This window comes from Silurus aristotelis, assembly GCF_946808225.1.
Source record: "Silurus aristotelis genome assembly, chromosome: 8".
Classification (NCBI taxonomy): Eukaryota; Metazoa; Chordata; class Actinopteri; order Siluriformes; family Siluridae; genus Silurus; species Silurus aristotelis.
This window is the reverse complement of record NC_139581.1, coordinates 26,365,083-26,379,212: the sequence shown is the minus strand read 5'-3', so window position 1 is coordinate 26,379,212 and position 14,130 is coordinate 26,365,083. Positions and strand designations below refer to the sequence as shown.

General features: G+C 33.0%; 1 long non-coding RNA gene across 2 annotated transcripts in view; it reads left to right on the top strand.

Annotated features, from left to right (window-relative positions):
• LOC310730162 overlaps positions 1-14,130 on the top strand; it is a 374,139-nt gene that overhangs the window by 34,082 nt on the left and 325,927 nt on the right. Inside the window, exon 2 of one of the 2 annotated variants that reach the window (XR_014534743.1) lies at positions 7,941-7,999. The exons of the other annotated variant lie outside the window; for it this stretch is intronic. This is a non-coding gene — a long non-coding RNA (uncharacterized lncRNA). The remainder of the gene's footprint in view (positions 1-7,940; positions 8,000-14,130) is intronic. 2 annotated transcript variants of the gene reach the window in all.

Below are 14,130 nucleotides of genomic sequence, written 5' to 3'. Positions count from 1 at the left end.
CATTGAATTAAGCGGTTGTCACCTGTTCCATAGCTCTACCACGTTTATGCGGACTATATTGTTTCATTTTTCATTTTTGTTTTATTTCACGTCTCATATTTACGCTGCATGTACAATCACGACTGAGGATGACCTTGGTGATGATTCCACTGTCGCGCCACTGGCGGGCAGAGTGGGAATTTTCCCTGGCACTTGACTGTCAACAGGGTTTTTCGCCCACTTCTAGTTCATCAATGTTGTGATTCAGCACGGACATTAGAGGGTGGGAGTAATGTCGATCTTTGCGTTTGCGTTTATTATTTTCGTTTGTTTAATTTTCGTTTATTTTGATCTTTGCGATCGTTGCTCTTTGCGTTTATTTTCGTTTGTTTAATTTTCGTTTATTTTTCCAATTTTAAGTGAAAGGTCGATTCTAAGAATGTTGTAAGTCTTCCACTGAATATTATTCATAATATTATCACTGAATTTGATTACTAACACTTGTGTTGATAGATTGTGGTATTCATGAGTACTAGGTTCCTTTTATTGAGGTAATGTTTCATTTAGAATAGTGTAAATAGATTGTTGAAATTGTGTACTTGTGATCATTTTACTTTTGATCATTTTTTTCCTTGGACCAACACATTCACGTGGATATAAACACACGAGTACCTTGTAAAGTGCTAGTAACCTCTTCCAGGGCTCCAACAAGACCCCCTGCGGTACGTAAAGTATCTGGGTCAGAAGAACACAACATGTGCCAAAGAACACAAAGACTTTTTACTTTGGTTTTACTATTGCATTACATGATATGTATGATTGGTAACAGGTTATCACTGAAGTAAGCGGAATGTGAGACTATAAAGTCTAAGAGGGGGGAGTAATGTCGAGAAATAATTTTAATCAACCTTATCTAGCGTGTGTTATAATCAAACTAACATTAATCCAACAAAAAGTAACCTAAATCAAATATAGAACTTATTAGATACAATAGAAGTTATTAGATACAATAGAAGTAGTTTTGATAACACCTATTTAACTATATGTTAATCAAGCCTTTATTTACACCAAGTATAAAATAGTAATAATAAGGTATTTACATGTGTGAGTAGGATAGAGTCTGACTGAATGTTATAAGTGTGTGGAATAGATAAAGAAGGACAGAAAACGACCTTGAGGGAGTTTAAGCATTTTTATTGGGATAGCAAGGGCGGGTGGGCTGCTGCAGCTGCAGGAGACATGAAGGAGTAGCTTGGCCCAATGCCGGGTGAAGGCAGAGGAGCACGTTGGTTTGGCGCAGGAGATGTAGGTAAATAATCAGTGGGAGACCAGTGTGAAGGATAGGGAGAAAACGGTGGGGGACAGGAGCCTTCACTGCAGTTGTCATCATAAGCTCGATAGCGGGTAGCAGAGAGATCAGGAGCGGTCTGTGTGCCCATGTCGCGCGTAGCAGTGCTCTGCACTTTGCGAGGAGGCAGATAGGGATTCGCTGGAACAGTTAGGCCAGAGAGTTGTTCAAGAAAATGAGCAAGCTCAGCAGCAAGTGAGGAGAGCTGAAACTGGCGGTATTGTCTGCGAAGAAGACCCATTGGAGATATTCCAGAACGTTTGCGTGGCGGAGCTGAGCAAAAGAGACCCAACGGTCTCTATTAAATAAAAGAATATAATCAAGCACATGTATACAGACAATCTAATACACTGAGATAACTCAATTCCATAAAAGTAGAATAGCAAACAGCATTATAAAAGAGTAATGCAGGAGGTGCAGGAAGACAAAATAGGCCGCAAAAATGGTGTTCACACTTGGAGGACTGAAAACAGCGTATGGTTGGATCCAGAAAAAATAAGGGCTTTATACTCACTCATTTTTTTTTATATAAAATCAGAAAAAGGCCGAATATAAGGGGAATTGGGAAAAACAGGAACTCCAAATATGGTGTTGTTTGGAGGAATGAGCACCAAGGTCAAAGATAAGGGGAATTGAAAAAAAGAGGGCAAGATCGGAAAATAAGGGGAATTACTCAAGGTGAAGAAATTAGAAAAAAATAGAAGGATACGGTGGCTACAGGGTATAAATACAAGCGTGAAACAGACAGTACTTGTACTTTCTCACTTTGGCGTGCTCTATCATTTTTGATGTGCTGTTCATTTTGATGTGAGGTACCCATCTTCTATTGAGCTCATTGGAACGTGTATGGAATAAAGAAGTTTGCTTTTACTCATCTGAGACTGAGGATCCTTCATTGGCAGTTTGTGTCTATTATATTTAAGTTTTTCTAGAGTTGGCTGAGCATTATTGGGAATCTTCTGAACAAAAGAATCCACCCTCGATGTGTCGCCTCAGAGACGGGCTCTGAGTTCCGACACACCAGACAAAAAATACCCTGCGGTTTAAAATTTAAAATTCGGAGTGTAGTTACAACTATGCACATATTTTTATAGAATTTAGACCTAGAGGGTCAGGGTATCAGGGTAAGCTAAACAAAACAGTCAAGTGAGTCAGATCTTCACTAACTTCAAATGAGTTGGCCCCTTTATTACTATATAGAAAGGATCTTTCCGTAGGCTCTCAAACATTTCAGCCCTGAATACTCACTTAGGCAGGCTTCTTAGGTCAACAGACCGATTAATGCACAGATTAAGGGGGTGCTGTTTTGATCCTGCTTGCATGTATCCACTGTGGCTTATAATCAGTCAGAACTCCAAGCCTGGTTACAGCTAGAACAGGCGCTGGACACCGATACGTCGGCTCACCGACCTTGGTAGGCTTCAAACTTTGTATCAGGACATGCTAATTAAGCACAAAGGGGTGTGATGGGTTTTATGTGGGCAGAGGAAGAGTTAGTGAGACATCAGCACTAATAGAATTACATTTTTTTCAACGAGGGCAGAAATGTAGTCGTCCACCATCACTTCCAGGTTACCTGAGGAAGAAATGCCAGTGCGTCACCTGGCCCATGGGGTCGGGAAAGGACGACCCATTAGAATTTCAAAAAGTGACAGTTTAGTAGTTGAAGATGGGGTCATTCTCATTTCTGTGAGTACTGCCGGGAGAACAACAGTCCAATTTCGGCCTGTTTTAATGCAGGCTTTAGTAGCACGTTCCTTAATGGTTCTGTTCGTTCACTCTACCACTCCAGCTGACTGTGGGTGATAGGGAATATTAAAATGGCAATCAAGTGCTAAGCTTTTAGCCAAATGTTGTGTTACTTTAGAAGCAAAAGGTGTGCCGTTATCACTTTCAATTACACGAGGAATATCAAACCTAGAGATGATCTCTTTCGTTAATATTTTCACAACTGGTTTAGCGTTCTCTGTCATGCATGCAAATGCTTCTGGCCGCTTACTGAATCTGTCAACTATAACCAACAGGTTTCTCAAATTTCCTTCTGGTGGCAAATGTGTGAAATCTATCTGTAGGTGTTGGAAAGGTTGCTCAGGAAAAGTAAGTGCATCATGTCGTACAGGTCAATGTATGTTAGTTTTGGCACAAGTCAAACATGAATCTAACACTAGATTAGTTGTTTTAGCTACATCAGCAATACAGTATGATGAGTTCATAGCCTGTGTGACTTTAGCTATGCTCATGTGTGACATCCCGTGGTAATGCTTTACCAACACTATTAAAGCTAGTTTAGGCAGAGCAATTTTTCCAACTACATCTCTAATGATACCAGCAGAATATGATTTACAGTGTTTCGAAGCCCAATACTTTATGTTCTCCATAGTAGGCTGACTCTGAAGCATTTTTTTAGGTCAATATCTCGTATATTGGAGATATGTGTCATCATCGGGATCTCAGGATTTGTATGTATTGTGTCCAAATCTACTGTTTCCTTTAATGTCCTTTAACCTTAACTATGGCAGGAAGTTTAAGCATTTAAGAGGTCGCCTATGAGATTAAAATGTGCTATGGGCTTTCCATCAGCAGTTTTAAAGTGTCTTTGCTTCCATGTTTCGGCAAAATCATGCACAACATCATAAGCATACTTAGAATCAGTGTATATAGTCACTACTTTACCTTCAGACAACTGACGCTCTTGTAAGTGCGACCAACTCTGTGGCTTGTGCAGATGTGTATGGTAATGGTTTAGCTTCAACTATTTCATCAGGTAATCTTACAACCGCCTATCCACATAAATACACTTTTTTTTTTTACAGTTTTTATGAAATTATTCCAATGAATATGAAAATTCACATCTCACCTATTAATTTCATATTTATAAGATAAAAGTCATTTTTATGGCAAAACATGATATATCATGAAACTAATTTTCACAATAACTCATTTTTATGAAGATTTTTTTTAATGAAATAATGGTTATGAAAAAGGAAATGTAATATTTTATTAAAACCAATAAAACCAATACATTTTGTATATATATGTGTATATATATATAGATAGATAGATAGATAGATAGATAGATAGATAGATAGATAGATAGATAGATAGATAGATAGATAGATAGATAGATAGATAGATAGATAGGTTTTGTGCACTTTTCATGGTTTTTAGTTAATTGATGCTATTGAATAACTATTGAACCACTTTTCAAATCAGATTTTTCACTATAAATTTTGAAATCTTGATTTGTCATATTACGTTTTTTTTTTTTTTTATTAACTTTTTTTTTTTCAGTTTCTCAATAAATTATTCCTTTTATATAAAAATGTCAATTTTACTAATTTATTTTATATTCATATTAAAAAAAAAATTTTTTGTTTACGTTTTCCACTTTTTAATGGTTTTTAATGAAATTATGCTTAGGAATATAAAAATTTATATTTTCACAAAAACTCATTTTTATGAAAAAGTTCTTTGTTTTTGAAATTATGGTTATGAATTTGAAATGTAATATTTTAATAAAAACAAATTTTTTACTGTCAGCTTTGTTTCAAACCATTGTTTGTCATAACAGTTTTTGCGATGAATATTTGCACTTTTTAATGTTTTTTTAAGAAAATATGCTAATGAATATGGTCATCATTTCAAATTTAACTTTTAAATAATTAAATTTGTCATTTTACATTTTTCATTGAAATTTTGCACTTGTTAACATTTTATTCTGATGAATATGAAAATTTATTTTTTTATATATTTTTTATGTATTTCAGACCATTGTATTTAATGTAAGTTTTTGTCTTGCATATTGCACTTTTTAACTTTTTACATTAAATTATGCTTATATTTTCGAAAGTTCATATTTTCACAATATCACATTTTTTGTGAAAATTTATATTTTTTGTCAAATATGATTTGTATAGATTGTATAGATTTGTCATTGTTTATCATGTAGGTTTTTCGCTTACATATTGCACTTTTAACGTTTTTACATTTAAAGATGCTTTTAAAAATAAAAGTTCACAAAAAAAACTATCACATTTTTAATGAAAAAATCATATTTTTGTGGTCACTTTTTTGTTTTTTATTCACTTAAAGCACTTTTTTAAAGGTTTTCCATGATCATATGATTTACAGTTTTACAATTACTCATTTTATTAAGGTAAGGGTTAATGTATTTTTTTATTATGATTATGAATAGAAATATGTTATATTAAAAAAAAAATACGAATTAAAAAATATATATATTTTCCAACCATTCTGTCATATCACGTTTTGCGTAGAATTTTTTGCCCTTTTAACGGTTCGAAGTTAAATGATGCTTATGAATATGCTAATCTTTTTTCACAATAAATAAAAAAAAAACATTTGTTTTTTCATTTCATGTGTTTTTTATATTTCAAGTCGCTTACATTTTGCACTTTTTAACGGTTTTTCAATAAATCATGCTTATAAATATAAACATTTATATTTTCACAAGAACCATCACGTATTTAATGAAAAGCCATATTTTTGTCAAAACATGATTTGTATTATAATGTGTAACCAGAAATATGTATTTGCTAATGAATACAAAAAATATATCTGTTTTTTTAAACAAAACGTCATATTTTTTGACTAAGTGTAATGTGTCATGTCTCTTTATATTTGGTATAGCATAATCTTATCAGAATTATTTAACAATATCTAATGCAAAGACTATTTTTTTGCAATAAGAAATATTTATGTAACCAATGTTATTTTTTTAGTCAGAAAATGATTTGTAACATCATTTCTCATGTAAATGTATCATGGTCAATTTCCTACTATAAGTGCAAATTCGTTTGGTTCGAAAAACCGCTTTCTATTCGTCCTAGAAGCCTGAGACTTGCGGAATCGGAGTTTCAGCTGCTAAGAAACTCATTTTTGACTGCAGATAGAAGGCTTTGCCAAATATGTGCTGATGTTTTGTTTTTGATTAAATATGACTTTCTTAACCATTTTCATTCACTTTTTTGCAGTTTTCAACAGTTTTTTTGAAATTATAATTATAAATATAAAAAAATCATATTTAAAAATAACTATAATATTTATACAAAAAAATTCTTATTTTGGCCAGAAAAATGTTTTGTTATATCATATCTCATCATAAACATGTACAATTACCGTGTGCAAGTGCATGCTGTTTGTGCAAATACGCTTTGTTCGAAAAACCGCTTTCTCTTCGTCCTAGAAGCCTGAGACTTGCTGAATCGGAGTTTTAGCTGCTAAGAAACTCGTTTTTGACAGCACGTAGAAGACGTTGCCAAATATGTGCTGTTGTTTCGATTTTGATTGCTTATGACTTTGTAAACCATTTTCATTCACTTTTTGCAGTTTTTAACAGTTTTTTTGAAAATATGAATATGAATCTGAAAATTCATATTTTTCAAATAACTATAATTTTTATAGTAAAAATGTCATATTTTGGCCAGAAAAATGTTTTGTTATATCATATCTCATCACAAACATGTAAAATTATCGTGGGCAAGTGTATGCTTGTTTGTGCAAATACGCTTGGTTCAAAAAACCGCTTTCTCTTCGTCCTAGAAGCCTGAGACTTGCGGAATCGGAGTTTCAGCTGCGAAGAAACTCGTTTTTGACAGCAGGTTGAATGTTTTGCCAAATATGTGCTGTTGTTTCGATTTTTATTAATTATGACTTTCTAAACCATTTTCATTCACTTTTTGCAGTTTTTAACTGTTTTTATGAATATATGATTATAAATATGAAAATTCATATTTTTCAAATAACTATAATATTTTTGTGACAAATGTCATATTTTGGTCAGAAAATGTTTTGTTATATCATAAACATGTAACCAGATCATGGGCAAGTGCATGCTGTTTGTGCAAATACGCTTTGTTCGAAAAATCGCTTTCTCTTCGTCCTAGAAGCCTGAGACTTGCGAATCGGATTTTCAGCTGCTAAGAAACTCGTTTTTGACAGCACGTAGAAGACGTTGCTAAATATGTGCTGTTGTTTCGATTTTGATTGCTTATGACTTTGTAAACCATTTTCATTCACTTTTTGCAGTTTTTAACAGTTTTTTTGAAAATATGAATATGAAGCTGAAAATTCATATTTTTCAAAAAACTATAATTTTTATAGTAAAAATATCATATTTTATCCAGAAAAATGTTTTGTTATATCATATCTCATCATAAACATGTACTATTATCGTGTACAAGTGCATGCTGTTTGTGCAAATACGCTTGTTTCAAAAAACCGCTTTCTCTTCGTCCTAGAAGCCTGACACTTGCGGAATCGGAGTTTCAGCTGCTAAGAAACTCGTTTTTGACTGCAGGTTGAATGCTTTGCCAAATATGTGCTGTTGTTTCGATTTTTATTAATTATGACTTTCTAAACCATTTTCATTCACTTTTTGCAGTTTTCAACAGTTTTATTGAAGTTATAATTATGAATATAAAAATTAATATTTTTCAAATAACTAATATATTTGTGAAAAATGTCATATTATGGCCAGAAAATGTTTTGTTATATCATATCGCATCATAAACATGTAACCAGATCATGGGCAAGTGCATGCTGTTTGTGCAAATACGCTTGGTTCAAAAAAACCGCTTTCTCTTCGTCCTAGAAGCCTGAGACTTGCGGAATCGAAGTTTCAGCTGCTAAGAAACTCGTTTTAGACAGCAGGTTGAATGTTTTGCCAAATATGTGCTGTCATTTCGATTTTTATTAATTATGACTTTCTAAACCATTTTCATTCACTTTTTGCAGTTTTTATGAATATATGATTATGAATATGAAAATTCATATTTTTCATATAACTATAATATTTTTGTGACAAATGTCATATTTTGGTCAGAAAATATTTTGTTATATCATAAACATGTAACCAGATCATGGGCAAGTGCATGCTGTTTGTGCAAATACGCTTTGTTCGAAACACCGCTTTCCCTTCGTCCTAGAAGCCTGAGACTTGCGGAATCGGATTTTCAGCTGCTAAGAAACTCGTTTTTGACAGCACGTAGAAGACGTTGCCAAATATGTGCTGTTGTTTCGATTTTGATTGCTTATGACTTTGTAAACCATTTTCATTCACTTTTTGCAGTTTTTAACACTTTTTTTGAAAATATGATTATGAATATGAAAATTCATATTTTTCAAATAACTATAATATTTATAGTAAAAATATTATATTTTGGCCAGAAAAATGTTTTGTTATATCATATCTCATCATAAACATGTTAAATGATCGTGGGCAAGTGCATGCTGTTTGTGCAAATACGCTTGGTTAAAGAAAACCGCTTTCTCTTCGTCCTAGAAGCTTGAGACTTGCGGAATCGGATTTTCAACTGCTAAGAAACTCATTTTTGACAGCACGTAGAAGACGTTGCCAAATATATGCTGTTGTTTCGTTTTTGAATAATTTTGACTTTCTTTGCACAAAGAAATATTTCTATGAAAAATGTAATATTTTGTTCGAAGATTCAAAATAATCAAAAAAGGATTATTTATGTATACAAAATTAGATATAAATAAATATAAAACAAAACAAATTTCTTTACTTTCGTTCAATATTGAAAGATTTTCATTACAATTATTCTTCTTAATATCAAAATTCATGGCAGAAACAAATAATGGTTATCTTTTAATGAAAGATTGTCTTATTTTTGTCAAAACACAGGTTTATTTTTTTTCTTTTATTTAATATCAATATATTACTTTTATTCTTAAAATGCTTGTGGATTTTTTTATTTAATTTTTTTCATGATAAAAAGGCTTATTTGTATCCAACCATAATTTGGTTCATGACACCTTATTATTACTTTACTTATTACCTTATTTTACTTATTACCTTACTTACAGAGTTTTTAATAAAATTTGTTTATTAATATGAAAATTCACATTTTCCCAATAATAGTTGTTATAATTCTTATAATAAAAAAGACTGTTTTCTAAACACCATTTGTCTAGTAACAATTTTCTTTTTAACTTTTTTGACAGTATATTACGCTTATAAAGCTGAAAATTTATCTTTTCACAGCAATTTTTTTTTACATTAAAGGTTAACGTATTTTTTTTTAAGAAATTATGATTATGAATTTGAAATGTAATATTCACTTTTTTTTATAAAAAACTTTTTTCAAACCATTGTTTTGCGTTGAACATTTGCACTTTTAACGTTTTTAGTTGATAATGCTTATGAATATGAGGTCAAATTTTTCACAATAACTTGTAAAAACTTGATTTGTCATGTTATTTATTTACTTTTTAACAGTATTTCATGAAAAACTGAAAATAAAAATGAAAATGTATATTTTTACCAATTAATCTCATTTTTTTATTTAAATTTTTTTTTATTTTTCTCAGACCAATGTTTTTCATGTAAGTTTTTCTCATATATTGCACTATATTTTCTATTAAATGATGCTTATAAATATGGAAATTCATATTTTCACAATACCTATCAATTTTTTTTATTACAGTCATATTTTTGTCAAAACATGATTTGCATTTTCACTTTTTTTCATTCACTTATTGAACTTATTTTAAAGATTTTCCGATATCATATGATTTATATTTTCACAATTACTCATATTTTATGGTAAAGGTTAACGTTTTTTTTTTTAAAGAAAATTATGAATAGGAAATTATATATTTTAATAAAAAAATTTTATCAAAAACACAAAACTTTTATTTTAAAAAAGTCATTATTTTTAAACCATTGTTTGTCATATCACGTTTTGCGTAGAATTTTTGGATTTTAGTTAAATGATGCTAATGAATATGAAGTCATTTTATTCAAACTAAACTTTACAAACTTGGTCATATAGCGGTATTTTATTAAATTATTTCACTTTTTAAAATTTTTTTCATAAAATTATTCCTTTGTATATTAAAAAAAAATCATATTATACCACATTTTTTCATATTCATATTCAAATGGTTATATTTATATATACATGGTTAACATGAAACCTTTTTCGTTCACTTATTGCACTTTTTTCAATGGTTATCCATGAAAATATGCTTCTGTATATGAAAATTTATAGTAATTTAATTTTAATTAATTGCATATTTATGGTAAACGTCATAATTGTGTCAAACCATGGTTTGTCATGTGAAAGTTTTTTGTTTACGTATTGCACTTTTCAATGGTTTATAATGAAATTATGCAATAAAAATCCATATTTTCACAATAACATATTTTTATGAAAAAGTTAGTTTTTTATGAAATTATGGTTATGAATATGAAATGTAATATTTTAATAAAAACAATCTTTTTTTTTTATAAAAGAATTGTATTTGTTTAAAACCTTTGTTTGTCATAACAATTTTCGTGATGAACAATTGCACTTTTGTTATATTTTTATCATGCCCAAACAATTCTTGGAGAGGTTTTCTATACGAATTACAAAGCTTGTGACTTTTCTGATATCAGGGAAGAGTCACAGCACACCGAATGAAGCAATCTTTTTCGGTTTATTGCATGCAATAGACTAGTATATATATCTATACACATTGGAAAGAAAGCCTGACCTAAAGCTGGTTCCTGTTTGGATAAGAAGACATACTAGCCGGAGATGGATGAGCCCAGATAATGACTCCCTGTATACCTTACGTACTAACATCGTAAATATTCTTTAGACACTGAACAGACAAAGGAAGGTGTGTGAACCAGTGTGAAAAATGTGTGAGTGTTAAGTTTGTAATCTTGCGTACCAGTGTACCTTAATTCATTGCTAGAGACTCAAAGCACTTTTGTAAGTCGCTCTGGATAAGGGTGTCTGCAAATTTGAATGTAAATGAGAAACATCTTAACACTAACAATGGCTACGTTAAATCATTTATGATTTAGCATCAGACACCAATAAAATAGGATGTTTTTTCCTGGGAACAGGATCGGTGATATAAACTGAAAATGAAAAGATAAAGACAAAACAAAAACAACAGATTTCATTTCATTCCGTCCCTACATGCATATAATCCTTGATGATTACCACTCCAATGATATATTACCAGACTATCCGGAAGGTAGTCTATTCTTACAGTTTTTCTCAGTCGCTTTGTAGCATTTCTCAAATCATTCTTAAGATTTGCAAATCAGTAAGTGCATTCTCAAAACGATGTGAACAAACAGCGCAATACATTGGATTTCTTGCAAAAGCCTGTCTTTTGCTCAAAATCCTTAGTACTTCTCTCAAAAGTCAATGTTTGTGTCAATGAACGTATCATTGCCATCAAAATAACAAGTTCTTTTTATTGTTTTTTACGAACAAGATAGTCAAAATGTTTAGTCATTTTTTCAATATGACAATGCTTTAATTTAGTATTTCTTGATGTAAACTTGCATCCCTTGCAATACCATTGTGAGGCCATGATTGACAACATGGTCCACAATAGTGGCTCTAATTTCATCTGAAATGTGTCTATGTCTCTGGCCTCTTCTTTCTCTTCCTCTATTTTGCCTCCTCACGCTTCCAGCATGCATTCTTATTCTTGGCTCTTGACCATGTTCGGTTCCTAGTTGGTTATCCATTTTCAACAATTGTAAATCTGTGTTTTGCTCTTTTTATATAACACTCGCAAATTACAGTAAAAGTTCACAAGATTCAGCCTTGACCTATTTTAGAGAACTAGTTGGTTAGTATTTAATCTGAAAGTGAACACGCCCCTTCATTAGTGACATTCAAGGTTCATCTACACAATTCATCAATTCAAGACATAACTACCAAAAAAGTTTAATAGAACTGTGAAGAAAAAGAGCTTGACAAATTTTGACAACTGGTTTAACCATTTTGCATTAAATGCCTTATGCAAACAACTGGTGCGTAAATGTTTTGGGGGACCATTTAGGTGAAAATTGTATAATACATTTTGATCAACATGACATAAACAACTGATAATGTAGAAAAAAGCAGACACTTGTACACAATCGATTAAATTATGTACAAAAGCATTCGCAATTTGATAAAAGCAACAAGAAATGTTCTTATGATGAGCACAAATGACTAAATGATGTGGAGTTTGAACAAGTAGTTTTGAGAATTTTATTTCTGATCTGAGAAAAACTACAAAGCGACTGAGAAAAACTGAGAATTCTCCCTTAGTAAAATAGATTTGATATACTGTATTCTTAGCTTTGCATTAATTTAATTGATTTTTCCAGTATTCATCTTAGTTTGTGCTATTTTTAAAAAAATTGTATTCGTACAAAATATTCCAATTTTCTCTGACTGCATCTTTACGAATGAGTTTCCTGTCCTGAACTTTTTCTAAATCAAATCTTGCCTGATTACAAAAATTTGCACTTTCCAAGTTTGTAGAATTCTAGGGTTATATTTATATTAAATTAATATAACCCTAGAATTCTACAAACTTGGAAAGTGCTAATTTAAGTGTTTCAGGAAGAGGTAGGTCTTTAGTCGTTGCTTGAAGATAGTCAGGGACTCTGCTGTACGGACATCTAGGGGATGTTCATTCCACCACCTTGGTGCCAGAACAGAGAAGAGCCTTGAAGTGTACTTACATCTCATTCTGAGAGAAGGTGGTACCAGTCGAGCAGTGCTGGAGGATCTCAGACAGCGTGGTGCAGTGCGAGATGTGATAAGGTCACAGGTAAGATGGCCTTGGTCCATTTTTGGCCTTGTAGGCAACCATCAGTGTTTTGAATCTGATTCAGCTCAGCATTCAACACAATCATTCCTCAGCACCTGATCGAGAAGTTGAACCTTCTGGGCCTGAACACCTCTCTCTGCAACTGGATACTTCCTGACTGGGAGACCTCAGTCAGTCCGGATCGGGAACAGCATATCCAGCACCACCACACTGAGCACTGGAGCCCCTCAGGGCTGTGTTCTCAGCCCACTGCTGTTTTCTCGGCTGACTCACGACTGTGCACCAATGCACAGCTCAAATCATATCATCAAGTTCGCTGATGACACGACCGTGGTGGGTCTAATCAGCAAGAACGACGAGGCAGCATATAGAGAAGAGGTGCAACGGTTAACTGCCTGGTGTGGAGCAAACAACCTGTCTCTGAACGTGGACAAAACGAAAGAGATGGTTGTGGACTTTAGGCGAGCACAGAGCAACCAATCTCCACTGATTATTGATGGATCCTCTGTGGAGATCGTCAAGAGCACCAATTTCCTGGGTGTTCATCTGGCAGACAACCTCACCTGGTCACTTAACACCAGCTCCATCACCAAGAAAGCCCAGCAGCGTCTCTACTTCCTGAGAAGGCTGTGGAAAGCCCACCTCCCTCCCCCCATCCTGACCATGTTCTACAGACTACCTGACGCAAGACCCTACAGAGGATAGTGAGGACAGCTGAGAAGATCATCGGAATCTCTCTCCCCTCTATCATGGACATTTACACTACACGCTGCATCCGCAAAGCACACAGCATTGTGGACGATCACACACACCCGTCACACACACTTTTCACACTCCTACCATCCGAAAAACGGTTCCGAAGCATTCGGGCCGCAACAACAAGACTGTGCAACAGTTCCTTTCCACAAGCCATCAGGCTTCTTAATACACAGAACTGAAACAGAACTCGCACACACTCACTCACTCACTCACTCACTCACTCACTCACTCACTCACTCACTCACTCACTCACACACACACACTCACTCAAATGTGTGTTACTGAACTGTACAACCTGGACTAAACACAATCATCACTCATCTCGATCCACTCCACCAGCACTTATCTATTTATTATTATTTATACTCGCACCTTGTATTACAGTAGAATGTTTGCATGCTGTCTTTGCACCTTTTGTATTCAGTATAATGTTTACATGCTGT